Source organism: Oncorhynchus clarkii, chromosome 13, assembly GCF_045791955.1.
Source record: "Oncorhynchus clarkii lewisi isolate Uvic-CL-2024 chromosome 13, UVic_Ocla_1.0, whole genome shotgun sequence".
Lineage (NCBI taxonomy): Eukaryota > Metazoa > Chordata > Actinopteri > Salmoniformes > Salmonidae > Oncorhynchus > Oncorhynchus clarkii.
This window is the reverse complement of record NC_092159.1, coordinates 49,754,700-49,772,553: the sequence shown is the minus strand read 5'-3', so window position 1 is coordinate 49,772,553 and position 17,854 is coordinate 49,754,700. Positions and strand designations below refer to the sequence as shown.

The following is a 17,854-nucleotide window of genomic DNA, read 5'->3' as shown; positions in this document are numbered from 1 at the left end:
TTCAGCAGCCGTCTGCCACAACACTGGAACATTTTCCACCACAATTTTGAACCCAAGGCACATTTGTATGTTTTACAGCTCAATAAGTTAGTAGTTGTTTGTGTTGCACAGAGGGACACAGAGAGGGTTTTTGTCAACTTTCATGAGGGCCCGAGGAGAAAATTAGTCCTTTATACTAATCGATGGAGAGAACATTCAGACTGTCAACACAATCTGTTACTATTGTGTCATATAATTAATTTCCATTCATCACATTTCATTTGCATGTTTATGTCATGAGTGCTCTCTGATGTTCAGACCATTGTGCCACAATGGAAAGTAATTCTCCCTTCACCCCCCACCCCCCACCCCACCCGACACACACACACACACTCTCTCTCGTTCTCTCTCGTTCTCTCTCTCTATGTCATGACACAAATAATAATTCGAGCCCATGCCTCCAAATAAATCAATGTATGTTTTCTGTTGCTGACGTGTGCATGTCTAATGGGCCTGTTAACAACTGTCCCGCCATACCTGACTGCCAGTTGGAGAAATCATCCCGTCTTTCACTTGAGGCAAACCCTGTTACCAGCAGAATACCAATCCACTGCTGTGACGCAGGTCTTGCGTCTGGACCCGCTCAGATGAGGATGAATCAGACCAAACCAAAATGTTCTGGGGGCAATCCGGTTAGAAGTGCAGCGGAGAGGGATCCTAACGTAGTGGGAAGCCTGTCCTCTGTGTCCGTTTAGAAATGGATGCTCAAAGAAATACAACAAATGAATGCTGTTGCCTTGGGCACATGCTCTCCAGTACTCTGGTCACATTCACAGCCTGATTTGGTGCATTTGAAAAAAAAGGTGAGTGCATGCAATTGCCTACCTGTCACAATAGTTTGAAATATGCGTGCATTGCTATCTACAAATGAACAGCACACCAATTCTCCACCCTCACATGCCAGCAATTTGCAATTTACTAATAACGGTAAATGCTGATTGTGAGAACGTGATTCAATGCAAAAACGGAAATTCTGAACTAGCCTATTCAGTAATGAAGTGGCCTACTCTCAGACCCTAGTCTCTGGCTCATTCCATATAGTCACAGTTTTACACGGGTTCAATGTAACTGTAATGGATCTCGTCCTCCTCTTCTGAGGAGGAGTAGCGAGAAGGATCGGAGGATCAATGCGCAGCGTGGTAAGTGTCCATAATGTTTAATCAAACACAACAGAACACTGGAACAAAACAATAAACGTGAATAAACGAAACAGTCCCGTGTGGTAACACACACTGACACGGAAGACAAACACCCACAACTCAAAAGTGAAACCAGGCTACCTAAGTATGATTCTCAATCAGGGACAACGATTGACAGCTGCCTCTGATTGAGAACCATACTAGGCCGAACACAGAAATCCCAAATTATAGAAAAACGAACATAGACAACCCACGCAACTCACGCCCTGACCATACTAAAACAAAGACATAACAAAGGAACTAAGGTCAGAACGTGACAATAACGAAGAACCACTGAGGATGGAAAGAGCTACCAGGGCAGATCACGGTCAGCAGTACACTGTAATCTTTATGTGAGAATACTTTACTGCCTTGCCATGGTAGAATTCTGCTGTGACCATGAATCAAACTCTCTGAGACATCTTCTCTGAGACCACCACTACAGGCTACTCCCACTCCACACTCATGATCACTTGTCTTGCACGGTTGCCTCTGACATGGACCCGCTATGGGTCAACCTTGCTTGACCTGCCTGTCTGTGAATTTCAATTACATTTGTTATGTAAATAATATCCTTGACTCACTTATTCATTCCTTGAGTAAGTTTGACAATCTAAATACATGCCTTGTTCTGATTCAGAAGTTGACAATGACAATTTAAATGCCATGCTTTGGCTACTCTTTGTCCCATGGGACATGGCGGTCTAGAATGTAATAGGCCTGCTTTCAGTACCATTTTGACTGCTGCACTAAAGCATCCATAATTGGCATCATTTCAAAAGCCTATGTCCAAACTCCTGACCTGTCAATCACTTGTCCACCTGTCCATATCCTGATGCAGAGTCCCTTTTATCCTGCCTTCATGTAAATATGTACCCACATTCATCTGGTACTGGTACTCCCTGTATGTAGCTCCATTCTCATGTATTTTAGTTGATTCCTCTTGTGTTTCTATTTTCTATATTATGTTTTAACTCTGCATTGTTGGGAAGGGATCATAAGCAAGCAATTCATGGTAAAATCTACACCAGTTGTATACAGCGCATGTGACAAATACAATTTGATTTGATTTTGACACCTGCCGATGCCAACACCTGTTCCACACAAATTTGTAGGCTATTTAAACATCATGGGTCAAATATTACTCAAATACATTACATTATATCTGCTCCACTCGTTTTTTACTTGTTGTTTATTCCCATTGCGCAAAGAGAGAGAATGTTGGGTATCTGTATGGAGACAAGACCCCCTCCCTCCCTTATGTCGCGCCGCTGCTGCTTCGCTCTGCTCTCCGATTGGACCGCCGCTGCGGAGGGCTGGCGTTAATTCACCCTCGCTGCCTGGCGGTAGTTACAACAAGCAGCCGTGGGCCGACAGAGACAATAGGGCAAGTCAGGCTGACAGAGGTACTGACGAAGCAGACAGAAGCACCAGCAAGGTGAAATTATTGTGCGCCGCTGTGCATATTGGCAACAAAGCGTTGAATCTGCACTATTCAGAGATACGATTTTGCACAGAAAATCAGATCAGTCCTGTAACGGTTTATCCTGCTATACAATTAAAGTTTCTGCTGAACGGAATGACAGCACCAGCTATTGCATGCAGCGCAATCTGAGAGGTAAGAGACATTGAAAACAAGGAATCATCATTGTTAGTTGGATCATAACAATTTCAATCAATTTATCAGTGCTTTTATTTGGATTTTATAGACCTGCTTGTTGATTTTGCATAATGTTTCACACATTCATTATTCCTGCTGGTCTGTTTTCATCCCGTAATGGCATGTTTACAAGCAAGTCGATGTGCTTTAAAATATGGTTGAGAATTAGCTAGGTGGTTTAAATTGTGTGCTTACATCTCTCAAATGGTTATTTGTTGTGCATTATTGTCTTACAGTAACCTATTATTTAATACATCTACGGCATCGTAACATGTAGCCTGAGACCAGTATAGTCAACAGTAGGAGAAGGACAATGGGTATGATAGCCTATGGCTGAAGCTATTTGGATTGATAGCATCATAGTGAAATAGCCTTCCAATGAATTGCAGTGATATTTATGTCTATTAATAAATACCTGTGCAGAAGGCCATTTGAAATGGATATGATGCGCTCAAGTGCTACATCTGTAATTGTAAACTGTTGTGTGTTGATGTGGATGTTCCTATGCTCCTCTCCTCAGTGCCTTGTCTGTTCGCACGCACGCATGCACGCGCGCGCGCACACACACACGCAACACACACACACACACACACTCACACACACATTTACCTTTTAAACAAATTATTTTTCTATTCTTAAAACCTACAGTAAAGTTCCATATGAATCCTCCTGTAGACACAACATGTCATTGTTCTCATCAGACGCTGTAGATAATAGCGTCTGGCGATAATAGTGTCTATGCTTTGTCTGTGCTGGGACATGTGATCCAAAGACTTGTGTGTTTTGTGGCCACTTTGCCAGAGCGTTCAGAGGATATCTATTCTCACCGTTGCCTTTGTCAGCTTCATCTCACACTGGCCATACAGCAGTGTGAGATGGAGAAACAGCTGTAGCATTCAGAGCATATGCAAACTATATTCTTTGTGAAGTGTCCCTCACTGACCATACTGTAGATGTAATGGGGATCATATTCAGATACTCAGCATTACCCAGAGCAGCAGGTTGGATGGCTTTCCTCTCAGACAGACAGTGACAGTGTTATGTAAGCAATGTGAGTGAAAACAGTTGACTTTGCTGTTGGTGGAGGTTGGAGAAACCCCTCTGGGGATTTTGAATGGTTTGTGAGAGACAACAGAAACCCATCCCTCTCTTACGACGCAAACTTCATTCTAGATGTACCGTTATATCGTTCAAATTGTGAGCTTTGTGATTTGAGAGCTGCTGGTTTGGGGGCATTGTGGGTGTTTTCTTACTGGCACTCACCTGTTTGTATTTGACAATAATACGCTAAGGGCATCAAGGTGCCAGTCTGTCTGGCATTTCTCCTTGACTGTGAGAGGAAACAACAGTGGCATCCAGTTCACCTAGTCCTTGGGATATAGCCTATTTTACTATTGGACAGACCCCAGGAGAAGGACTTCTGCACTGTTCTATCTTTTGGTCTAAATTGCTCACTGTTACAACACCAAATAAACCATGTTGACCCTTATTATTCATAGGTGTTATGAGTCATGACAACTAAAGCACCCTCCACACAGGCTGACCTATTCTGCACATTAGTTCTGGTACTATACAAACACACAAAACTATTTTCACACCCCCTAGCTGTTTGGAAATGTAGGACAATGTACTTTTTTTGAGGATGGTCAAATGGGCTGTGTTAGATTCGTTCAAACATGTACAGCAAATAGAGGCGAATGGCCCCCTCTCCTCAGTTAAACTAAGAAAACAGTACATTGGCTGGATGTTCTGTTTGGGTTTAGGACATACTCCAACAGCCTGCCAACATGGTCAATGGCCCAGGTAATTGAACTATCTACCAGACCAGCAGAACTCAAATTGCAATCTCACTGCATCAACGGCCTTCCGTCCAGTAAAGCTGTAGTAGGACTTCTCTAAGTAACTGTGATACCTTTGTTGGAATACCTACTGCACTGAACAACAACACAGAGGACATGCTATGCACACACAATCCACTGTAGATGGATGCTGTGTTGCATCCATGGATGAATACATTTTACAACATCAAAGACCATGTCACAGTTCCCATTTGAAAATGGCTAAATGGCTAAGCAAGACAAGGCAGTGAACGTGTGTTACAGAGGACATGGGACACGTTTATAAGAGTGCCAGACTCCTCATTTAATCATGGACTGGGCGGCAATCATCCACATCGTAACTGTGGGAGACAGGTAATGCCATGAAGAATAAATCACAAAACTGTGATCCCATTTCAGTTCACAGCTCAGTCTCTTGATTTGTGTAGATTTTGACATGTTAATCAGTCATTTACATTGTTGTTTCCCCTCTAGAAAATCGTACTTAATCACATCAAATCTTACTAACAAAGCTTGAGATTCACAATTTACACTACATATCTACAAATGAATCACTCCGGCTCATGTTACAGTGATGGTAACATTTTGTAGGTGGATTACCTCTTTACTCCCAGATCTATTGATTAGACATTAGACATTATTATTAGGTGTAAATAGTCAAGAATGGACCTTGGCAGGCAGCATTGATCAGCTGGCCAAGGCAGCTCTTGCTGTGCTGCTCTTTCTGTTGTGTGGGGTGTGTTTGTGTGAGTGTAAATGTGTCTGCGTGCACGTGTGAGTGTGGAGAGCAGGAGGCAGATGACCATTGCTCAGCACTTTGTGCGGGTTGTCACGTTTCATACCTATATTCACATAGAACCCAGACTGTAAGTCAATATTCCTGGCATCGCCAGCAATTAACTACAGCCTACCTGCCTGTCTGCCCTCTATGAGCTGTGTGCTGCAGCAAAGCGACAAAAAGGTCCTCGGTGTCCAGGCTTCTCACTGCACTACCCAGCCCCTCCCCCACCTGCAGTACTGCCCCTTGGGCCCTCCAGTCACCAATCCTCATCGACCACCTTTTCTCCAGTGTGTTATGCAAACCCCAGCGTCACATGGGGATACAGAAGGGGAAGGGTGGGGATGAGGGCTGTGACTCAAGGTACACCAGTCAAACTGTGCTCCATCTGTGCTTTGAATACAGATGAGCTGAATCCCATTGAGGAGAGACATGGTACGGTGGTCACAGTGCTCTATCTGTGTGACAAACAGAGCTTGATGCTCCCAGAGGTCCTCCTGGGAATAGCGGTGGCATGAATATTCCGGGGACGGGGTCTGGGGGCATGAGTATTCCGGGGACGGGGACTGGGGGCAAGAAGCGGGGACGGGGACTGGGGGCATGAATATTCCGGGGACGGGGACTGGGGGCATGAAGCGGGGACGAGGATTGGGGACATAAATATTCCGGGGATGGGGACTGGGGGCATGAAGCGGGGACGGGGACTGGGGACATGAATATTCCGGGGACGGGGACTGGGGGCATGAAGCGGGGACGGGAACTGGGGACATGAATATTCCGGGGATGGGGACTGGGGGCAGGAAGCAGGGACGGGGACTGGGGGCAGGAAGCGAGGACGGGGACTGGGGGCATGAATATTCCGGGGATGGAGACTGGGGGCAGGAAGCGGGGACGGGGACTGGGGGCATGAATATTCCTGGGATGGGGACTGGGGGCAGGAAGCGGGGACGGGGACTGGGGGCATGAATATTCCGGGGATGGGGACTGGGGGCAGGAAGCGGGGACAGGGACTGGGGGCAGGAAGCGGGGACGGGGACTGGGGGCATGAATATTCCGGGGATGGGGACTGGGGGCAGGAAGCGGGGACGGGGACTGGGGGCATGAATATTCCGGGGACTGGGAGCAGGAAGCGGGGACGGGGACCGGGGGCAGGAAGTGGGGACTGGGACTGGGGGCATGAATATTCCGGGGATGGGGACTGGGGGCAGGAAGCGGGGACAGGGACTGGGGGCATGAATATTCCGGGGATGGGGACTGGGGGCAGGAAGCGGGGACGGGGACTGGGGGCAGGAAGCGGGGACGGGGACTGGGGGCATGAATATTCCGGGGATGGGGACTGGGGGCATGAATATTCCGGGGATGGGGACTGGGGGCAGGAAGCAGGGATGGGGACTGGGGGCAGGAAGCGGGGACGGGGGGCATTAATATTCCGGGGATGGGGACTGGGGGCATGAATATTCCGGGGACGGGGACTGGGAGCAGGAAGCGGGGACGGGGAGCAGCGAGGGAGCGGGCCTGGTGGCTGCTGTGGGGCTGAGTCAGGGCTGCAGCAGAGGAGAAGAGCTTAATTACCACTGTTTGACTCTCCTTTCATCTCCAGACTCTTTGATATGACACAAACCATGCAGAAGTGTGTGTGTCTGTGTGTTTGAGGCACTGGTTCATCTTCATATGTAGAAGAGAAACGAGACTGGGCTGCCTAGGCTGTTGTGTGTTTTAATAACCTTGTCAGTGGGATGCTGACTGGACTGCTGCTAGTAGTCATAGTACTGCTCTGATGGACAGCCAGCTGGCTCCCCTGTTGAAACAGCCCCCTCAGTGAATTGTCACACATGTACAATGCATAAACTCACTGAAAAATAAGTACACACACACACACACACACACACACACACACACACACACACACACACACACACACACACACACACACACACACACACACACTGTGGAGCCATCCCTGAGGCATACACAGATGGACTATCCACAGGATGTCTCTCGCATCCTGTCTCATTCAACACATTCTTATCTTCATTAATGAGAGATGGCACAATTCTGCTGTACCATCAGGGCCGTGAAGTTCATTCAGTCATTCGTAGATTTGTCTGCCCTGGGTGATGAAAGAAAGGATATTGCAAATGAGTGTTTCTTGGCTTGTCGTTACATGGTCTTGGATCAGACGGCCGACTGAAACAGATCTGCAATGAGCTGAACTGACAAAATTTCACCGGCAGGCAAGATAATGAAAGTGCCTGTCAAGAATGCACCACTGTTGTCGCTGTGTCTCTCCTTTGCCATGCAAGTGAATGTTGAGTTGATGCTCTGAGTAATTTGAGGCTCAGACCTAGACTAAAGGTTTTATGGATCTCACAGAACTCTAACAGGAGACATTTTGAAACAAAGTTTTGGAGGGCACAGAAGAGTAACAGAAGACGCATAGCCAAATGATCTGAATCCAGAGTGCGAGTGACTGATTAGTGAAGTGGAAAGGGAATTAGCTGTCTCTGGTCTTTCCTCTGCAGTGGTTGTGTGTTTCCCAGCACTGTTCTCCCGGTGGAAACTGAGGCCTGTGATCTCGGTCACTTGAAAAGGGGCTTCACACAGCGGAAAGTAGATCTGTGTTTAACGCAGAACGCAATGGTTACATAAGAGCTTATTTGTCTCGAATACAAAACACTCAGTGTCTTTGATGTTGTCGATAAGCGAGGTGTGTGTCTCTCCGTGTGTAGAGAGAGGTCAGACACAAAAGCCATTGGTGTATCCACCACTTTCATTGTATAGGCTACGTGCCTATCTCTCTTTAACCTTGCATTCCTTCCTGCTCCTCCTGTTAACTTCTTTAGGAACAACAGCAGTCACCAGATCCCTGTGCTCCAGGCATCTCTCCCAGGCAGAATGAGCTCCTCTCCCCATGGGTCCCACGGGTCTGGGTCCCGCACCTCCATCGACATCCTGGAGGAGCTGCAGCTCATTGCTGCCCAGAACCTGGAGAAGCTAGACATCAGCAAGTACTATGAGGTCATCAGGGAGCTGGGTAAGGGTACCTATGGGAAAGTGGACCTGGTCATCCACAAAATCAGGGGTGAGTTTGTCTCTGATGGAAGCTACCTGCGCCGTTGAGAATAACCAATGTGTTATATTCATGTCAGTTGGTCTATTGCAGACAGACCATCAACAGAGCTCAACAAAACAGAAACATTGCTTGCTGATGTGAAAACAACCAAATCATAATTTTTTATGGGGTTTTATATCAGTGTTTACAATCAGAACATTTAGATTCACTCCAGATTCCATCTAAAATGTGTTTTTTTTTACATGTTTTCCACGGCCACAGTAATCTTACACATCTTTGAAGTATTTAGATCGCTCCACTCTTTAAAGAATTCATTTGTGGACCATAATAGTGAATGCGACGTCCCTAGTTTCGGAATAGCAGTGAAGCACAAACCCCATCCAGATTGCTTATCAAAATGGCCTATTTTAGCAAATCTTTTCAGCCTTTATGACATAAAATGCAAGACAAAATGTCAACCATCTGCTCAGTGCACTTTACAGTCTTGTTTAATAACCAACTCAGAAGTGTGTGGGGGGGGAGCAAATGACCCTCCTACATCTAGGGGAATAATGACACAAGCCACCAAAGTGTACAGTTTGTCCTCCGCTCTTTTATAAAGCAGTGAAAGGAACTATCCAAAACCACTATCACTGGGTTGTATTAGACCTAAATCATGTCCAAAACCACTATCACTGGGTTGTCATTAGACCTAAATCATGTCCAAAACCACTATCACTGGGTTGTCATTAGACCTAAATCATGTCCAAAACCACTATCACTGGGTTGTCATTAGACCTAAATCATGTCCAAAACCACTATCACTGGGTTGTCATTAGACCTAAATCATGTACAAAACTACTATCACTGGGTTGTCATTAGACCTAAATCATGTCCAAAACCACTATCACTGGGTTGTCATTAGACCTAAATCATGTCCAAAACCACTATCACTGGGTTGTCATTAGACCTAAATCATGTACAAAACCACTACCACTGGGTTGTCATTAGACCTAAATCATGTACAAAACCACTATCACTGGGTTGTCATTAGACCTAAATCATGTCCAAAACCACTATCACTGGGTTGTCATTAGACCTAAATCCTGTCCAAAACCACTATCACTGGGTTGTCATTAGACCTAAATCATGTCCAAAACCACTATCACTGGGTTGTCATTAGACCTAAATCATGTCCAAAACCACTATCACTGGGTTGTCATTAGACCTAAATCATGTACAAAACCACTACCACTGGGTTGTCATTAGACCTAAATGATTTACAAAACCACTATTACTGGGTTGTCATTAGACCTAAATCATGTAAAAACCACTATCACTGGGTTGTCATTAGACCTAAATCATGTCCAAAACCACTATCACTGGGTTGTCATTAGACCTAAATCATGTACAAAACCACTACCACTGGGTTGTCATTAGACCTAAATCATGTCCAAAACCACTATCACTGGGTTGTCATTAGACCTAAATCATGTACAAAACCACTATCACTGGGTTGTCATTAGACCTAAATCATGTACAAAACCACTATCACTGGGTTGTCATTAGACCTAAATCATGTAAAAACCACTATCACTGGGTTGTCATTAGACCTAAATCATGTCCAAAACCACTATCACTGGGTTGTCATTAGACCTAAATCATGTCCAAAACCACTATCACTGGGTTGTCATTAGACCTAAATCATGTCCAAAACCACTATCACTGGGTTGTCATTAGACCTAAATCATGTCCAAAACCACTATCACTGGGTTGTCATTAGACCTAAATCATGTCCAAAACCACTATCACTGGGTTGTCATTAGACCTAAATCATGTCCAAAACCACTATCACTGGGTTGTCATTAGACCTAAATCATGTCCAAAACCACTATCACTGGGTTGTCATTAGACCTAAATCATGTACAAAACCACTATCACTGGGTTGTCATTAGACCTAAATCATGTCCAAAACCACTATCACTGGGTTGTCATTAGACCTAAATCATGTCCAAAACCACTATCACTGGGTTGTCATTAGACCTAAATCATGTCCAAAACCACTATCACTGGGTTGTCATTAGACCTAAATCATGTCCAAAACCACTATCACTGGGTTGTCATTAGACCTAAATCATGTCCAAAACCACTATCACTGGGTTGTCATTAGACCTAAATCATGTCCAAAACCACTATCACTGGGTTGTCATTAGACCTAAATCATGTCCAAAACCACTATCACTGGGTTGTCATTAGACCTAAATAATGTCCAAAACCACTATCACTGGGTTGTCATTAGACCTAAATCCTGTCCAAAACCACTATCACTGGGTTGTCATTAGACCTAAATCATGTCCAAAACCACTATCACTGGGTTGTCATTAGACCTAAATCATGTACAAAACCACTATCACTGGGTTGTCATTAGACCTAAATCATGTACAAAACCACTACCACTGGGTTGTCATTAGACCTAAATGATGTACAAAACCACTATCACTGGGTTGTCATTAGACCTAAATCATGTAAAAACCACTATCACTGGGTTGTCATTAGACCTAAATCATGTCCAAAACCACTACCACTGGGTTGTCATTAGACCTAAATCATGTCCAAAACCACTATCACTGGGTTGTCATTAGACCTAAATCATGTCCAAAACCACTATCACTGGGTTGTCATTAGACCTAAATCATGTACAAAACCACTATCACTGGGTTGTCATTAGACCTAAATCATGTCCAAAACCACTATCACTGGGTTGTCATTAGATAAATCATGTCCAAAACCACTATCACTGGGTTGTCATTAAATCATGTACAAAACTACTATCACTGGGTTGTCATTAGACCTAAATCATGTCCAAAACCACTATCACTGGGTTGTCATTAGACCTAAATCATGTCCAAAACCACTATCACTGGGTTGTCATTAGACCTAAATCATGTCCAAAACCACTACCACTGGGTTGTCATTAGACCTAAATCATGTCCAAAACCACTATCACTGGGTTGTCATTAGACCTAAATCATGTACAAAACCACTATCACTGGGTTGTCATTAGACCTAAATCATGTCCAAAACCACTATCACTGGGTTGTCATTAGACCTAAATCATGTACAAAACCACTACCACTGGGTTGTCATTAGACCTAAATCATGTCCAAAAACACTTACATCCAGGCTGTATCACTACCCGCCGTGATTGGTAGTCCCACAGGGCGGCGCACAATTGGCCCAGTGTCGTCCGGGTGTGGCCGGTGTAGGCTGTCATTGTAAATAAGAATTTGTTCTTAACTGACTTGCCTAGTTAAATAAAGGTAAAAAATAAAGTATTTACCCAGCTCTAGGATCCCACGCTGCTATGATATTACATTCCCCAATTCAAACATTTGACGCTATCAACTCAGGACATAAATAATGAAAAGATTTCTTGCCGTCAGAGATGTGTTGAATAGTTTTTATATGATGACTTCTTAATCATGCTGCTGTGTAATTGGGTTTTAGTGAGGCAGGCCAATTTGCTACCCTATCAAAGCTATGGGAATTAGGGTGGCTCTAAATTTGGGTATGAGTATAATCTCAGATTAGCATGATTCATAGGGGAGACCAATCTTAATTTTATAGTTTGATGATAGCTTTGATAATGCTTACTCAATCCATCATACAGGTGGATATTAGCTTGAATGTAGTGCTGTAGTTCTGGAATAATTAATTGCATATCAGTCATCATGTGGGATTACCACAATTCAGCAAAAATGTATATTAGGAGATCAAATCATTTTGACGCAAGCTATCAAAACAGTTCTTCACTTTCAAATCTGATTTAGTTAGAATGAATATTCACAATTTGTTATATCGATCTAAACCTCTTCAAAATGTACAGTATGTTCAATTAATATTTAGTGTTCACTTTTGTATACGACTATAGAGAGACAATATTAGTTATCTTGTATTTGCAGTGCAAATATTTTCCCGATACAATTTTCTCTATTGATTTTAATAGTTCAACATTCCGTTTTTACCAACATTCCGTTTTTACCATATCAACGATCATATCATTTGCTGTAGTTTTAGTTTAATTTATTCACACAAAAATAGACAATTGAAAGACAAACAGTGACATTAACAAAACAAGGTACAGTAAAGATGTGTACAGGTGAGGTTAGAAACCCAAGAGGACTTTTATGAAAAAATATACCGTGCATTCAGAAAGTATACATGTTGTGTTACAGCCTTATTCTAAAATTGATTAAATAAATACAATCCTCATCAATCTACACACAATACCCCATAATGACAACGAGAAAACAGTTAAAAAATTTTGTGTGCAAATGTATTAAAAATCTAAACAGAAATACCTTATTTCCATAAGTATTCAAGACTCTTTGCAATGAGACTTGAAATTGAGCTCAGGTGCATCCTGTTACCATTGATCATCCTTGAGATGTTTCTACAACTTGATTGGAGTCCACCTACGGTAAGGTAAATTGATTGGAAATGATTTGGAAAAGCACACACCTGTCTATGGTCCCACAGTTGATAGTGCATGTCAGAGCAAAAACCAAGCCATGAGGTTGAAGGAATTGTCTGTAGGGCTCCGAGACAGGATTGTGTCAAGGCACATCTGAGGAATTGTACCAAAAAATGTCTGCATCATTGAAGGTCCCCAAGAACACAGGGGCCTCCATCATTCAGAAGTTTAGAAAGACCAAGACACTTCCTATAGCTGGCCACCCAGCCAAACTGAGCAATCGGGAGAGAAGGGCCTTGGCCAGGAAGGTGACCAAGAACCCAATGGTCACTCCTTCTAGAAGGACAACCATTTTCTGCAGCACTCCACCAATGGAAGCCACTAGATGGAAGCCACTCCTCAATAAAAGGCACATGTCAGCCTGCTTGGAGTTTGATAAAAGGCAACTCTCAGACCATGAGAAACAAGGTTCTCTGGTCTGATGAAACCAAGATTGAACCCAAGCGTCAGGTCTGCATGCTCACTACTTTATGCTCTGACCAGAGCTGAGGTGATGCTATTAGAGAAGCGTCTCTTTTCCCCTGAGCTCACAGAGCCACTGTGGCACCAGGGAGAGACAGACATTGAGGCATTTCTATCTGGCAAATTTCCATCTCCTAGTCTTGACCTTGTCCCCTTCCCATATTTCCTCTGCTAATTTCTGTTTTCCTGTCATTCGGGGAAATAGGCTGTAGTCGGTAGAAGGTTCTGAGACATTTCCTTCCAGATTGCTCTGCGCTATTCCTCCCAGACGACAGAATCCATGTCACGCTTCCTGTGTCTTTATGTTAAACACTGCATATTACAAAGATTAGGAACACCTTCCTAATATTGAGCTGCCCCCCCCCCCCCCTTTTACCCTCAGAACAGCCTCATTTCATTGGGGCATGGACTCTACAAGGTGTCGAAAGCGTTCCACAGAGATGCTGGCCCATGTTGACTCCAATGCTTCCCACAGTTGTGTCAAGTTGGCTGGATGTCCTTTGGGTGGTGGACCATTCTTGATACGGCCGGGAAACTGTTGAGGGTGGAAAAACCCAGCAGCGCTGCAGTTCTTGACACAAACCGCAGAAAGCGCACAAACCGGTGCGCCTGGCACCTACTGCCATACCCCATTCAAAGGCACTTAAATCTTTTGTCTGCCCATTCACCCTCTGAATGGCACAGATAAACAATCCATGTCTTCAATTGTCTCAAGACTTAAAAATCCTTCTTTAACCTGTCTCCTCTCCTTCATCTACACTGATTGAAGTGGATTTAACAAGTGACATCAATAAGGGATCATAGCTTTCACCTGGATTCACCTGGTCAGTCTGACATGGAAAGGTGTTCCTAATGTTTTTTATACTGAGTGTATATGAATCACAAGGGTTTACAGACAGGCAAAGGAAAAGCAGCTCTCCCTCCCAATCATTGGCTCTAATTTGATTAGTGTTGCACTTACTGGCTCTATTTCAGTACGTGTTTACTGCAACACTTTTGTATGTAATCACTTTCAATTTACTGCCAAATCCGCTGCATCAAAGCTGAAGTGCCCATGCAGCCCCATCCCCTCCCCTCTGTAGGTAAAGAGGATGGTGTCGTGACTAAACTATTCTGACAGAGGCTTTGGAATATTTATAAATCCCCCTCAGCGAAAAAAAAGTGGTCTTGGATGAAATCCTGTAACCTCACTAAATTGAATTAATCCCAGACAAGTTTTGTAATTCATATCAGTTTAATTTATTTACAAGCCTAAATTTGGTGCATCTAACTGTCTCATAGGACTCATAGAACATTTCTCATCCAGTACTGTACATTATGTTCTAGGCACTAAGATGGCTCTGAAGTTCTTGAGGAAGAAAACAACCAAACTGAAGAGCTTCTTAAGGGAGTACAGCATCTCTCTCTACCTGTCTCCCTGCCCCTTTATCATCAACATGTTCGGCATTGCCTTTGAGACAGACGACTACTACGTCTTCGCTCAGGAGTATGCCCTGGCAGGAGACCTTTCGACGTCATTCCCCCTCAGGTGTGTTCATCTGCTGTTACAATAGAAGGCTCTCAACATAATGTCTGAAATATGAATAACATAAAAGCAATTTTATTTCCAGCTGAAGGATAATGTACAGATTTTCCATGATAAATGTTCATGTGTAAAATGAATGTGAGATATTGGTGCTGTATATCTATTTTTAGAAAAAGCTCAGATAGCAACATAATCCAAGTCATTATCTAACCACCCCGTCATCCATTGAAGACTATTTATTAGAAGGTTATTTTTTATAACTAATGTAATACCTGATAACCCCTAGTCAACATGTACAGTCGAGAGTTACATCAAATCCTTGGTTTATGGCCAAACACACATTCTCATGGACGGATTAAATCTTTTACTTGCTGGTGGATTGTTTGACCTCAGTGTGTACTCGTCTCTGTTTAGGTGGGTCTTCCAGAGGCGGTGGCTAAGCGTTGTGTCCACCAGGTGGCCATCGCCCTGGACTACCTGCACTGTAAGAAGCTAGTCCACCGGGACATCAAGCCTGAGAACATCCTCATCTTTGACAAAGAGTGCCGTAAGGTCAAGCTGTCAGACTTCGGCATGACGCGGCGTGCCGGCTCCCCAGTGAAGCGTGTCAGCGGAACCATCCCGTACACGGCACCGGAGTTGTGCGACGCCTCGCAGCACGAGGGCTTCTGTGTGGACTACAGCACTGACGTGTGGGCCTTCGGTGTCCTCCTCTTCTGCATGCTCACCGGCAACTTCCCCTGGGAGAAGGCCCTGCCGTCGGACGCCTTCTACCAGGAGTTTGTGCGCTGGCAGCGGCGCCGGACGGGCACGGTGCCCTCTCAGTGGCGGCGCTTCACAGACGAGGGGCTGCGCATGTTCCGCAGGCTCCTGTCCATCGAGCAGGAGCGCCGCTGCTCTGTTAAGGAGGTTTTCAGCTACTTCAACCACCACTGGATGCTGGACAATGAGTCGGGCAGCAGCAGCGTTGCGGGAGGAGGGTCAGTGGGCAGTGGGCCCCAGGTGGAGCTCAGCTCGTCGTCATCTGAAGAGGATGTACTGGTGGACAGGCTAAAGCAGCAGAGCCTGATAGAGCCCATGGGCGGACACTACTCCTCCACCGGCTCCCCCTCCTCCACCAGCAGCTACGAACGTGTCTCCCGTAACAACGGAGGGGCCGGACGCATTTTGGTGGCCACGCCCATTGAAATTTGTGTGTAGAGATTGGCTATGTGCACACACATACATACACACACTGTATAAACACTAACGTACGAAGGTCAAATAACAGAGAACGATCTTCCTGGTTAAAGGAAGAGGTGGGAGAACAGCCTGGTCTCATAGACTAGAAGTAACATAGTAAATGTAAATCCTCGACACTGAAATTATTATGATATGTTACTTTTTGTATGGTTACATAAGACAGGTGGTTACTTAAGGCAAAAACGAAAGTAGGGTGGTTGGTCGGGCGTATAACTCGAATGTCTAGCAACCCAAACGTTTGCAAATTTAAATCTCATCACGGACAACTCTAGCAACTTTTCAACTACTTACTAGTTTTTAGCTACTTACCATGTTAGCTAACCCTTCCCCTAACCCTGACCCCTAACCCCCAGCCTAGCTAACATTAGCCAGCTAGCTAAAGTTAGCCACCTAGATAAAATTCGTAACATATAGTACGTTTTGCAAATTCATAACATATTGTATGTTGAGAAAATTTGTAACATATAATACGAAATGTAATTAGTTATATATCATACAAAATGGGTGATGGACATCCACAAATTATACATACCATACGAAACCAAACGTAGCATATCATGCTAAATGGAGTGTCACGGATTTATGTACAGAGTAATACGAAATTCTCTGAGACCAGGTTGGGGAGAAAGGAAGATGAGGAAAAATTATGGTTGGTGCTTGAAGGAGGTGGTTGTTTCACTATAGATTCTGACAGACATTCCTACTGACGATTAACTCTGAGGGAATGACAAAAGACAATCACAACCAGTACTGATTACTGAACAGATGTGTGGGTGTCTGCAGGCATTTATTGATGTATTGTACTGTAGTTATATTCAGACTAAAATGTACAACAATATCAGACAGAGACAACAAACATGTGAAGGACAAAACAAGCTTCTACAGAATAGCAACATAATGTCCTAGTAAGTTGTATTGGAGCTCACCAGATCCTATCGTAAAGCAATATGTTCAAGCAATTTCTCTGCAAAAAAATGACTTCTCTGATAAATGGCTCATGGAATAATGGAAGAAATTAAACCATTTTGAATCTGCTGTAGTTGCATCAGTAAAAGATAATTGGAGAGTGTAAAAGTTGGCTGTCATTGTGACTTTTACCATAGTGCAATGTGAACCAATGGTACTATGGTGTGTTTGTATTGTATACCCTTATGTTCTGTGGGTATAAGAGCTTTATGTAATGTCGTTTTGTTCATATTATTTATTTGAGTCCTTGATTTCTGAACATATATTTTTTCTATTTATTTTATAAAGTAGCATTAGAGATTTGACTTGTTTTATACTTTACGTTTGCCAATGTTTTACTGCTAGTGCAATTTAAGCAGCTATTTTGAAAAGGGAAACTGCATTTGACCTTCCCCCCATAGCAATGTCATATAATCCCATGGAACTGCTTTTCATCTCATGTGAATAGATTATGTTGATGTTGGCCATTACCTCTTTAGCAGTAGCTATAGTGCATTATTATGTCAGTCCGAGTGTTTAGTTCACCTCCTCTTGTCTGCCTGCTATGCCTGCTAGGCCTGGTACACCATGACAGTAATGC

General features: G+C 43.9%; 1 pseudogene; it reads left to right on the top strand.

Annotated features, from left to right (window-relative positions):
- The first annotated feature begins 2,698 nt into the window (after positions 1-2,698).
- LOC139364971 (serine/threonine-protein kinase SBK1-like) lies at positions 2,699-16,489 on the top strand (annotated as a pseudogene).
- Positions 16,490-17,854: the final 1,365 nt, after the last annotated feature.